Below are 14,364 nucleotides of genomic sequence, written 5' to 3' on the forward strand. Positions count from 1 at the left end.
TTATTTAGGTATTCTATTTCTTCTGCTGTTAATCTAGGCAGTTTATATTTTTGAAAATATTCATCCATATCTCCTAAATTGTTATATTTATTGCCATATAATTGGGCAAAATAGTTTTTAATGATTGCCTTAATTTCCTCTTCATTTGAGGTGAGGTTTTCCTTTTCATCTTTGATACTGTCAATTTGGTTTTCTTCTTTCCTTTTTTTATTAGATTGACTAGTACTTTGTCTATTTTATCTGTTTTTTCAAAGTACCAGCTTCTAGTCTTATTTATTAATTCAATAGTTCTTTTACTTTTGATTTTATTGATTTCTCCCTTGATTTTTAGTATTTCTAATTTAGTTTCCATCTGGGGATTTTTAATTTGCTCGCTTTCTAATTTTTTGAGTTGCATGCCCAATTCATTAATCTCTGCCCTCCCTAATTTGTTAATATATGCACTCAAGGATATAAATTTCCCCCTGAGTACTGCCTTGGCCACATCCCACAGAGTTTGGTAGGATGTCTCATCATTGTCATTTTCTTCAATGAAATTATTGATTGTTTCTATGATTCCTTCTTTGACAAACTGGTTTTGGAGAATCATATTATTTAATTTCCAAGTAGTTTTTGATTTTCCTGTCCAGGTGCGCTTACTAATTATTATTTTTTTTGCATTATGATCTGAGAAGGTTACATTTATTATTTCTGCTCTTTTGCATTTGTTTGCAATGTTTTTATGCCCTATGACATGGTCAATCTTTGTGAATGTACCATGTGCAGCTGAAAAGAAGGTGTATTCCTTTTTATCCCTATTTATTTTTCTCCACATATCTATTAGATCTAATTTTTCTAGGACTTCATTCACCTCTCTTATCTCTTTCTTATTTATTTTTTGGTTTGATTTATCTAGATGTCAAAGAGGAATATTTAGATCTCCCACTACTATGGTTTTACTATCTATTTCCTTCTTGAGCTCTGCCAGTTTTTCCTTTATGAATTTGGGTGCTATGCCACTTGGTGCATACATATTAAGCAGTATTATTTCCTCATTGTTTATATTGCCTTTAATCAGGATGTAATGACCTTCCCTGTCTTTTTTAATCATATGTATTTTTACTTTGGCTTTGTCAGAAATCATAATAGCCACTCCTGCCTTCTTTTTCTCATTTGATGCCCAAAAGATTTTGCTCAAACCCTGAACCTTAAACCTGTGTATGTCCACCCGCCTCATATGTGTTTCTTGTAGATAACATATGGTGGGGTTTTGGTTTCTAATCCACTCTGCTATTTGCTTCCGTTTTATGAGCAAGTTCATCCCATTCACATTCAGAGTTATAATCATCAGTTGTGCATTTGCTGACATTTTCAAATCCTCCCCCATTCCTACCCCTTCTCCTTAAACTATTTCCTTTAAAACCAATGGTTTGCTATTAAGACCCTATCCCTTATCCCCTCCCTTGATTAACTTCCCTTTCTACCCCCTCCCTTATTTTCCCCCCTCTTTTTGTTTTTAAAGGCCTTATGAATTCCCTCCCCCTTCTTCTCCCCTCCGTTTTTTTGACCTCCCCACTCCCCTTCTCCCCTTGGTTTATCCCTTCTAACTTTCTCAGAAGGGTTAGATAAGAGTTTTATGTCCCAGTGGATAGTATAGCTACTCTTCCCTCTCCGGGTTGATTACACTGAGAGTAAGGTTTGATTATTACCTCTTTATGTTCTCTTCCTCTCCTTTTTATAGTAGTATTTGTCCCCTCTCCCTCCCATGGCCTCTGTGTGTAATAGAAAATTCTATTTTTCTTATTCACTCAAGTTTCTCTTGGTGTCCCCTGCTATTCACCCCCTCTTTCCCATCCCCCACGCCATCTTAGATTATTTAGTGTTCCACCCTCACCCTGCTAATTATTCTTCTGATTACTATAATAGTGAATATTATAATAGTGAATAGAGTTCACTACAGAGAATTATACATAACATTTCTCTACATAGGAATACATATAATTAGATCTCACTGAGGCCCTTAAAAAGGCAAATTTAAAAATTATAAGTTTTCTTTCTTTCCCCTCTATATCTTATTTACCTTTTCAGGTTTCTCTCGATTTTTGTGGTTTGATATCAAACTTTCCATTTAGCCCTGGTCTTTTCTGTGCAAATACCTGGAATTCTTCAATTTTGTTGAATGCCCATACTTTACCCTGGAAATATATAGTCAATTTTGATGGGTAGTTGATCCGTGGTTGCAGGCCCAGCTCTCTTGCCTTTCTGAATATTGTATTCCAAGCCTTACGGTCTTTTAGCGTGGAGGCTGCCAGATCCTGTGTGATCCTGATTGGTGCTCCTTGATATTTGAATTGTCTCTTTCTGGCTTCTTGTAAGGTTTTTCTTTTGCTTGAAAGCTTTTGAATTTGGCAATAATATTTCTAACCGTTTTCTTCTCTGGGTCAAATGTCTTCTATGAATCCTTTCAATGTCTATATTGCCCTCTTGTTGTAGGACTTCAGGGCAATTTTGCTGAATAATTTCTTTTAGTATGGAGTCCAGGTTTCTATTAATTTCTGGTTTTTCTGGAAGACCAATTATTCTCAAATTGTCTCTTCTAGACCGGTTTTCTTGGTCTGTCACTCTCTCATTGAGATATTTCATGTTTCCTTCTATTTTTTCAGTCTTTTGTCTTTGTTTTATTTGTTCTTGTTGTCTTGAGAGATCATTAGCTTCTACTTGCTCAATTCTAGCCTTTAGGGATTGATTTTCAGCTATAATCTTTCGGTTTTCAGCCATAATCTTCTGGTTTTCGGCCATAATCTTCTGGTATTCCTTTTCAATCTGGTCATTTCTGGTGTTCAATTGCAAGATTCTACCTTTTAAACAGTTATTTTCTTGCCAGATCTCTTCCATTTTCCTCAAAATCTCAGTTTTGAACTCTTCCATAGCTTGTGAGGAGTTTTCCTTATTTGAGGAGGGTCCAGATGCTTGTTTGTTCTCCTCCTCTGTTTGCTCGGTTGTCTGGATTTTCTCTGTGTAAAAGTTGTCGAGTGTTAAAGGCTTCTTTTTCTTGTTGTTATTCTTTCTCTTCTGAACTTCCTGAGACTGGGTAGCCATCATTAGCCCAGCAGCTTCTCAGGTTTATCCTCGAGCTCAGTGTCTGTCCGCGATCTATTGGCTCCTAAGGTCTGAGTTCTGGATTTTTCCAAGGTCAAGCCCCCTGGTGGACCCCCTTGCTTGATCCTTTGCAGAAGGTTCCTTTACAAGTCTCAGGGCGCTGCTTCCACAGTCGTATACCTGTCTGCACTGGTTCCCCACTCAGGTTTTCAGAGCTTTAGTTCCTGGCTGTGTCTGCCTCCACCCAAGCCTCAGCCCGTGCCTGTACTCTCAACCCGCACTCTGAGCCCGGCGTCCACTCTCTGCTCCCACACTCAGATTTCGCGTGCTTTCTTTGGCTTACTGGGGTCCTAAATCTTGCTGCTCTGAGGAACAGGCCCCGGAGCTGCCAATGACTTGATGGGTGCCCCAAACTTGCTCTATTTCTTTTTAGCTGGCTTCGGCACTATAGATGTTGTGTGTGGAGGGGATTGGGGTGGGGTGGTTGCTCAGCCCGTGATTTAGTGAGAGCTGTTTCACCCCTTTATAGCCTGGAAATGCCTCGATTCCACGTACCTTCCACGCTGTGCCCTGTTGTGGGGTTCCTCCATTCATCTGGACTTGTTTTTATGTCCCCTTGAGGAGTTTTGTGTGTTTCGGTCAGGAGAGGTTAAGAGCTGCTTCTTACTCTGCCTCCATCTTAACCCGGAACTGAATATACCTTCTTTTCAGCACCACATGGTACATATACAAAAATTGACTGTGTACCAGGGCAGTGATGGAGAATTTTTTTTTTTTGCATTTTAATATTTTTTTATTTTTAGAAAAACTTTCCATGGTTACATAACTCATGTTTTTACTTTCCCCTTTACCCCCTCAACCTGCCAACCCCCTCTGCTGTAGCCAATTCGCATTACCACTGGTTTATTATGTGTGGTCAGTCAAGATTTATTTACACATTATTGATAGTTACATGGGTGTGGTCTTTTCATGTCTACATCCCCAATCATGTCCTCATCAACCCAAGTGTCCAAGCAGTTGTTTTTCTTCTGTGTTTCTACTCCTGTAGTTCTTCTTCTGAATGTGGGTAGTGTTCCTTTCCATAAGTCCCTCAGAATTGTCTTGGGTCATTGCATTGCTGCTAGTACAGTTGTCCATTACATTCAATTTTACCACAGTATATCAGTCTCTGTGTACAATGTTCTTCTGGCTCTGCTCCTTTCACTCTGCATCAATGGAGATGGAGAATTTGTGACATGCATATCAGGGATGGTATGCAGATCACTCTGTGTGGACATGTGATCACCCTTCCCCTTCCCCAGAGTTTGTTGCTAGAAAGGCAAAGAGACTTGGGTGGAGCTGCTCCATTCTCCCTCTTCACCACACCTTTTTTCTCATCACCCACCCCTCTGCCCAGCACTCAATGGGAGCTCACAGAGAGTAAGGTGGGCAGCTCACAGGCATCAGACATGGAGGGGATTAGAGTGCTCAGGCAACACCCCAGCCCCTTTCTCCACTCACTGAGGACATTCTTCATTTCACCCTCCCTTCAGCCCAGCAGCCCATTTAGACTGCTTTTTTCCTCCCCTGTGTGTGGTAAGGTGGGAAGCAGGATGCTCTTGGGACTTTGTGGGGTGACAGACATAGCACACAGTCTCTGGGGGATGGGCATAGCACTCAGTCTGTGGGGGTGGGGGACCTGGCACTCCATCTCTAAAAGTTTTACCATCACTGTATGAGGGCATAAAAATATCACAAATACAGAAAAGTGTAAATAACAAATGCAACTTTTTCAGGTCATAATGCAATAAAATTATAACTCATAAGGGTTCATGGAGAGGGAAACTTAAAATTAATTGGAAACTAAATAATTTAATTCTTCAAAACAGGTGGGTCAAAGTACAAATAAAGGAAACATTTACTGATTTCATTGAAGAGAATAACAATGAGGAGACAACATATCAAAATCTATGGGATATAGCCAAAGCAGTACTCACAAGAAAATTTATATCCCTCAGTGCCTATATCAACAAAATATAGAAGGAGGAGATTGGGTATGCAACTTAAAAAATAAACTAGGAAAAGAATAAATTAAAACCCCCCAGATAAAACTAAATTAGAAATCTTAAAAATCAAAGGAGAAATTAATAAAATTAAAAGTAAAAGAATTATTGAACTAATAAATAAGACAAGGACCTGGTTCTTTGACAAAACAAAGGAAACAAAGTTTTGCTTAATCTAATTTTAAAAAAAGAAAGAAGATAATCAAATTAATAGTATCAAAAATGAAATGGGAGATCTCACCTCTAATGAACAGGAAATTAAGGCAATTTTAAGAGCTATTTTGCCCAATTATATGACAATAAATGACAATCTAGGTGAAATGTATGAATATTTAAAAAATATAAATGACCCACATTAACTAAAGAGAAAAGATAATATTTAAATGATCCTATATCAGAAAAAAGAATTGAACAAGCCATTAAGGAACTACCTAAGACAACATCCCCAGGCCCAGATGGATTCACAAGTGAATTCTATAAAACATTTAAAGAACAACTAATGCCAATACTACACAAATTATGTGACAAAATTAGCAAAGAAAGAGTCTTACCAAATTCTTTTTATGATACAAATATGATACTAATTCCCAAGCCAAGAAAAATAAAAATAGAGAAAGAAAACTATAGACCAATTTCCTTAATGAACATAGATACAAAAAATCTTAAATTAAATACTAGTAAAGAGAGTACAGCAAGTCATCACAAAGATTATTCACTATAACAAGATGGGATCTGTACCAGGAAGAAAAGCCTGATTTAATGTTAGGAAAACCTATCCACATAATTGACCATATAACAACAAAACTAAAAGAAATCACATGATTATCTCAAAAATGAAGAAAAACCATTTGACAAAATACAACATTCATTCCTATTTAAAACACTAGAAACTATAAGAATAAAAGGCCATTTCCTAAAAAATAATAAGAAGTGTTTATATAAAAGCATCAGTAAATATCATCTGAAATAGAGATAAATAAAAGCCTTCCCAATAAAATCAGGGGCTAAGCAAAGATGCACATTATCACCACTATTATTTAATAATGTACTAGAAATGCTATCAGTAGTGATTACAGAGGAAAAAGAAATAGTAGGAATTGAAGTAGGCAATGAGGAAACTAAACTATCACTTTTTGCAGATAACATGATGGCATACCTAGAGAAGGAACCAAGTCAAATATATAAGAAATCAAGCCATTCCTCAATTGACAAATGCTCAAAGGATTGTAAGAATATATTTGACAGCCATGTTGAAGTCAAGATGATGGACAGTTATCTGCTTAGAATGTGGAATGAACCAAACCTGGCAGGAGCTTGGCAGGAGCCAAGGGCAGTTAGGCTTGGGTATAAAAGCAAGGAATTTGAAGCCACTGGGGTCTCAGAATAGATATATTGGATTAGAAGGGTGGTTTGGGTAGGCCTTAGATGAGCTTTATTCAACCATCAACTAGCAATCAACTACAAATCTATTTCATCAATCCCTGTTCCCTGTTCCTGAATTTTACTAACCAAGAAGAACAACATATCATTCAGCAGGATAACCTTGACTTTAGGTTGGGCCTGGCAGGCCCAACCAGGCTATAACAAGCAAACCTTGATCAGCAATATTTTAAAAGATTCATCAATAATATTATTAGCTTTAAACAGTTAAGGACTTAGTATTCCCATTTTCCCAGCCATTATCCTGCTCCTCCTCTCTAAGTCTATTAGATATTAAATCATTTAAAACTTACTAATGACTTTAGCTTCATCAAAATTTTAGTGGGCTCTAGTGAATTATATCCTGTGACAACTTGAGGGAAGAGGAGTATTATATCCTGCAGAAACAGTGTTCAATCCTGTCAGTCTTAAATTTTATCCAAGGCACAGGGCTTCACTTAGGTATAGATAGCTGAACAAATTTATCAGCAGATTCCTTGCTGGACTGGTAGCCCTGGGATACGGTTATCATCTGGAGTTTGGGATAAGCATATTCAATATATTCTAACAACATCTACTGTAGTGGGTGCTCCTTCTGGGTCCACTATTCTATCTTAGGTGGCTCACATAGGATTCAACACCCACAATTAACCTTCCCCTAGATTACCTACATAACAGGTTTACATAGCAGGATACACTTATTCTGTTTTCATATGAAGAAATCAAAACTATCAATAATCCCATGAAGAAGTGTTCTAAATCCTTCCTAATTAGAGAAATGCAAACCAAAACAAATCTGAAGTACTACCTCACACATCCCAGGTTGGCCAATATGAAAGTAAAGGAAAATAATGAATGTTGGAGGAGATTTGGCAAAATTTGGACACTAATACACTTCTGGTGGAGTTGGGAATTAATCCAACCCTTTTGGAAGGCAATTTGGAATTATGCTCATAGGGCTTTAAAAGAATGCATACCCTTTGATCCAATAATACCACTAATGTACCCTGTTAATAATGAAAAACATTTGTACAAAAATATACATAACCATATTTTTGTGGTGGCAAAAATTGGAAAATGAGGGGGTCCTCGATTGGGAAATGGCTAAACAAATTGTGGTATATAATAATGATAGATTATTACTTTGCAATAAGGAAAGATAAACTATTTGATTTCCATACAAGTTGGAAAGACCTCCATGAAATGATGTGGAGTGAAACCAGCAGAACAAGAAGAACATTGTACACAGAGACTAAAACATAGTGGGAAGATCATATGTAATTAACTTTGCAACTGATAACAATGCAATGATCCAGGACAGTTCTGTGGGACTTATGAGAAAGAACACTATCCACATCAAGAGAAAGAACTGTGGGAGTAGAAAGAAATGCAGAAGGAAAACATTTGACTTTTCACTAGTTTATATAGGTATCGAGTGTGGGGTTTTGGTTTAAACGATTATTATGAAATGAATAATATGGAAATAAGTATTGAGTAATAACATATGCAAAACCAAGTGGAATTGCTTATCAACTCTGGGAGGGGAGAGTGAGAAAGGTGAGGGGAAAAAACATGAAAAATGTAACCATGGAAAAATAATAAAATTAAATTTAAAAAATTTTTAAAGTCTATGGGGGATCTTGCACCAGGCCCAATTCTTTCCTTATCCATAACAATATGTAAGATGTCAAGGTTTCCTTCTTCCAAGGCTACTCCTATCTTTTCCACTCTGCAATTTCTCCCTATTAGGATTAGAGCCAGAACAATAGATCATTTGGTTGCTAACTCAATCTTTTTGTGTTTCATAATAATGGATTTATTGCAGTTTAAAGCAAAGATTTTAGTTGCTTTGATTTTGATGAGCAAGACCCCTGGATATCTAGATAGTTGAATTTACCCATTATCTCTATATATTTAATTTGTTTGTTTTTTAATCTTCATTTCTTACTTCAAGAGAGAAATCTCACAGATAGTACAGGAGAGGTATCGTTAATTCTTTATAAAAGGCATATAGATAGTTAAAAACAACAGGTACAATAGAAGTAAAGAGTTATAAATGGAAATAGTTTCCCCAAAAATGTTATTCTAGGCCAGTGATGGGAAAACTATGGCCAGCAGGCCAGATGCAGCTCCCTGAAATGTTCTATCTAGCCCCGCAACATTATTCCTAATCCAATGGATACAATGAGTAGGATACAATACAATGAAACTTCGAAAGAGTTGCCTTAGAAACAGACTGACAGATGAGCATTTCCTTTGGCCCCCTCTTTAAAAAGTTTTCCCATTACTGTTCTAGGCTATAAGAAGAAAGGTGTGGTATCCAAATCATTAGACATTAACATTTTCTCAGTACTTTGTGTGGCCTAAACATCTGAAATATTTTTGTTCCACTCTGGGAGAATCACAATTTAGGAAAGATATGACAAGCTGGTAAGCACAGATAGAGAGAAAATAAGGATGGATATAATCTCCAGAGGAAATACATGCAATACAAAAATCAATTGAATAAAGAATTTTTAGGCTGAAGAAATGTTATCTAAGGGACAATATGATAGATTTTTTGAGTTTTTGAGGACTGGTCATGGGAAAGTTAAATTAAGCTTGTTTTTTTTAAACTCAGAGGGAAAAATTTAGAATACTGGGTAAAAATTGTAAACACCTAACCTCAGCCACCATTATTTAGAAACGGTGTGCCAGTGCAAGTTCAAACCAGCTCACACGAAGTGATTATTGCATTTTCATTATGAGCACTTATACCTGTAAGTGTTAAAATGAATGGTTTGGTTAAATATATGAAAATTATGAATCTTTTATTTACAAAAGAGGTAGAAAGAGTGAAAGCAGATGAATACAAATTGGTAGATAAGACATTAACCTCTATAACTAAATATTGTTCCAGTGCTTGGCTCAGCCAGGACTTGTAAAACCTCCAACCAGAATTAAACTCTCTCCAGAAGACAGGAAGGGAAAGCCAGCTATCCACTCACCCAAGTTCCCTCCAAGAGGCAGGTCAAGACAATGGCTTGAGATGAAGCTGACTCCTGAGACTGACTTTCTTCTTCAGTCAACCTTCTTCTTGAAGCCAACTTCTTTCTTGGAGTTTACTCCCTAGTCTCAAAAATTCAGGACCTTTTATAGTGGCTTCTTGTCTCCTCCCCTCTTCACAAGGGCCGACCACAGCTTCCAAATAGTCTAGCACTGTCCACAGGCAGTGTTTAGAGGAATCAGTTTGAACTTTCTGGAGGGATGGATACTCCTTGAAAGGCAGTTTCTGAGGGTGTGAACTCTTAAAAGAATTAAAAAAATTTATGAGTTAGAAAAAATGGTGGAGCTCTCCAAGTATCTTGCTGGCTTTACACCTGGCATTAAGTAAGGTGTGAATTCACTATGTGGTTTGCTAGCTCCTCAACCTAGTTCAAGCTTGTACTTAAGTTACTGTTAACTAAAGTATTAGCTCCAACTAGGCAAAAAATAAGGGATTCCCTTTCACAAGTGTTAACTGAAAGAGAACATAGAATTCCCTTTTACATACCTCAGATATTGGCAAATGCTAAAATAAGGATCTGATTTATTGCTATACTTATTGTATAGATTTAAGAATATGAAGTATAAATTGTTAATGATGCAGGCTGAACTTTTTTTTTCCAGAGTGATAGTTAAATATTTAGTAGCACATCCATGTGTATAACTTCTTTTTCTTTCAAGTTCTCTGGATCCCTTTATAATACCCCATCTAGACACTTGTTACCATCATTTAACAAGTAGCTTCCCTTTATTTCTTGTGCCATTCAGTAATCATATCACAAACATCATTTCTACTCCAATCTCTCATCTAATCCTCAGTAACTTCAATGTTTAAACCAGTGGTTCCCAAACTTTTTTGGCTTACCACCCCCCTATCCAGAAAAAATATTACTTAGCACCCCCTGGAAATTATAAAACTATTTATTGAATTCAGAATAGAATGTAATGCAAAAAAATTGTGGCCATCACCAGCTCCCTGGATCGCTGTAGCACCCACCAGGGACCAGTAGCACCCACTTTGGGAATCACTGGTTTAAACTGATCTTTAAATGATCTCTGAACTCCAAATTTACCAGCTTCTTCAGGGTCATCAACTTCTTTCCCTCTTCTGCCTAAGGAACACAAGACTGACTCTACTTAAGACACTTAAGTTCACTTCTCTCTGACACTTCATGACCCGATAGGCCATAGCACACCAATATTGTCCATGGGTTATTTTGAGCAAATATATTGGAGTGGTCTGCCATCCTTCTCCAGTAGAATAAGGCAAACAAAGGTTAAATGATTCGCCCAGTAAATATCTGTGGCCAAATTTGAACTCAGGTGTTCCTGACTCCAAGCCCAGCATTTTAGTCACTGAGCCAACTAAGACCTTATCATCACTCAAAAGTTTTTCAAATCCATAATATTGAATTATAAAATTCCACTTTTTAATCTATCTGGTATGTGAATGAACTTGGAAAAGGTAAAAAATTAAATGCTGAGATATACACTAACCTGTAAATCTTTTTATAAATTAACAAAATTATGCAAAAGTTATCTTTTGTCTATAAATAACTGTTTTAAAAAAATTTGGAATTGAGACCACATGATTTTTATGTATAATAAAACTAGACTTTGATCATATCCATCTATCCATTTTCCCAAGTCTAGTCATTTTTATAAGCTATGTGCTTATTTGTCAATGATTAGTTCGACTATTTCCCAAGTATAATTTATCTGTTCTTGGTATTTTTTTATATTTATGATTGTATTTTCCTTTGCCATTGACAGTGACTAGTCCTATTTTATTGTCATCTTACTGATAATAGAAATTCTAGACTCTTCTTCACAAGAGTACCACAATAGCTGTCATTTAAGTAGTTTCTTTAAGAGGTACATGTTTTTTTCCCAAATTCCTTTGATTAACATGTTCTTTAAAAAGCAGAGAATTATAAACATTAAAAATTGAATAATAAAATGTATAGGACATGAAATACAGACCCCAGATGATAGAAAATTAACTATAGATGGGGAATCAGTGCAAAGCAACATCATCTGGAATTCAGAAAGACCTAAGTTCAAATCTAGCCTCCATCACTTACCAGCTTTGAGACTGGAGAAGTCATTTAATGTCAGATTGCCTCATTTTTCTCACCTGAAAAATGAGTTGGTATGAGGATGACCCAAGATAGCAATTATAAAGTGTTTAGTACAGTTTCTGGCACATAGTAAATTCTGTATAAATGTTATCTGCCATCATCAACATTATCAATAAAAGGAAACATTAATGACCATATTTGTCACAAACTAAAACCACATCATAATCATTGGTTGCCTCAAGTAATTTGTGAATCATTTTATATCTCACATTACCTCACTCCTCTTCTTTGTCACAGTGAACATTAAGTCCATTAATCCTGTTCTCAATTTCTTCCCCTCATAATCTTGATTATATAGATAACTAATAATTTGGCGTTTTCTGCCCTTCTGTCCCTTTCCCCCTTCTCTTTCCAGCATTCATGACCTAAACAAGATCAATCCTGGGTAATCCCCTACTCTTACCCTCTTTGAAAGCAATATCAAACCATTGAAAATTATTGGAGGATATCATGCAATGATATTGATTTATTGATAAATTTACTACCAAGTAATATTCTTTTACTCATACCCTTACCTTCAATGTTAAATCAGAAAAGTATCAGTTCCAAGACAGAAGAGTGACTAGAAAATTGAGGTTAAGTGACTTGCTCAGGGTCACACAGCTAGGAGTTATCTGAAGACAAATTTGAATCCAGGACTTCCTGTCTCCAGATCTGGCTCTTTATCCACTGAACCACCTAACTGCCTGTATAAATTCATATTGTGACCTCAGATGGAGACTTAATGTTTCACAGAAATCCATAGTATAGTCAATGGACCACTGGACCTGGAGTTAAAATCTAGCCTTAGGCATTTACTAGCTTTGTGAGACTGGGAAAAAAAAACAATCTTTGTTTCTCAATTTCCTCATTTATAGAATGTGATAATAATGCATCTACCTCTCAAAATTTTGAGGTCTAAATAAGATAGTATTTGCAAATCATCTTTTTTCAAATCTTAAAGTGCTATGAATATGATAACTACTGTATTTTTTATTTCTGATTGACTCTATCTCATGCATGTTCTAGAATGCCAAAGGCAGTGGTTCCATTGTACTTTGTCATTTTCAGATTACATTTGGAATATTGAATAATATTAAATTAAGAAGAATCTAAACTAAGCTATGGATAGTAAAGTTATTTGGTATTTTATTCATTTGAAAAGTCTACAGATATTTAGTCTGGAGAAGAAAAGGCAGGATTTGGGGAAAATGTAATAGTTGTAGTTAAGTCTCTGAAAATTTGTCATATGAAATAGAGACTGGACTTGTTTTGCTTGATGACAGAGGCAAAATTATATGGAAATTACAGAGTAAGATATGTTTGGCTCATTTAAGAAAAAACTTGTGGACAAATAGAGCTATTAAATAGGAGAATGTGCTATCTTAGGAGATAAAAAGTTTCATCTTATTACTTATTTTCAAGCAAAAAGTGGTTGGACCCTTGCCTTGGGGTGTTGTTATGGAGAGGAACCTTCTTTATGTATTCATTGGACTAGAAGATAACTTTTGAAAACTCTTACAATTTTGAGATTGCATGGTTCTATGGATTTCTCCCTATTCAAGTTTCCTAGAACATTAGCATACATCCCTCTCTCTGCATACATCCTCACTTCTTACCCATACAAAACTGAAGCCATATTATCATTTCCTCATTTCCGACACAGCTTTACTATTTAGGAATTTTTCTTTTTTACTTTTATATCCTGTCCAAGGAAGGTCAACATTGGGGGAAAAAAAAAAACCTTATCTTAGTACAAGACCAAATCAGCCCTGGTACTCACAGTTCATCACTATCTTCTGTCACTCTCATTAGAGGGTGGAACCATGAACTACAAAACTTCCATTTAAGAAAAGAGGTTAACAAAAATATATTTTTATTTCTCATCAGTTTGCACCAAATTTTGATTACTGACTTCTCTATAATGCCTTCTCCTTAGGTGTCTTCTGCATCTTCTCCCAACAGGATTTAGCTTCTTTTTTGTCCTTTGTCTTCACCCAATAGATTATAATCTCCTCAAGGGTAGGAATCTTTTTTTAAATAAATGAATCCCCAGAATTTAGCACATAATAGGCATTTAATAAAGGTTTATTGACAAACGATTTTGTGTTCTTCCATCTCCCCTGATAAAAAGCTTAAAGCCTCAGTACATCTTTATTCATTTTTCCTTTGCTCCTAAAATATAGGATTAGCTGCCTCTGCTTTTCACAGGTAATCTTTTCTCATATTACTGTTAATCTCATCCTTTCCATTCTTCTTTAGGAATTTGCTCTCTTACATCTTTTCAAATCTCCCTTTAATTTTCTCCAACTTGTAAATCTCTTGATCCAATTATTCAACCTCTCCCTTCAAAAAATACTTTTGCTACTCTTTTTCTTTCCATTGGAGAATGCTCCTTAAAACAGCAATCTACATTCATTTCCTTCATCCCCCACCCATACTTAAACCACTTGAAAATTGGCTCCAAAAACTTCTATTCTTCTGGATCTACTCTCCAATATGCTGGCAAAGAACATTAAAATGATAAACTTGCTGACTTTTTCTCAGCTCTGATCCTTTTTCCATGAATTTGATATACTATTTTTCACCTCCATGATTTCATTTTGTCTACTCACTTGCCTTGTATCCACAGTTTCTTCATCTCTGACTTTCAGAAAACTTACCTTCCTCAAGAGGTCAGG

This window comes from Gracilinanus agilis, chromosome 2, assembly GCF_016433145.1.
Source record: "Gracilinanus agilis isolate LMUSP501 chromosome 2, AgileGrace, whole genome shotgun sequence".
NCBI classification, from domain to species: Eukaryota; Metazoa; Chordata; class Mammalia; order Didelphimorphia; family Didelphidae; genus Gracilinanus; species Gracilinanus agilis.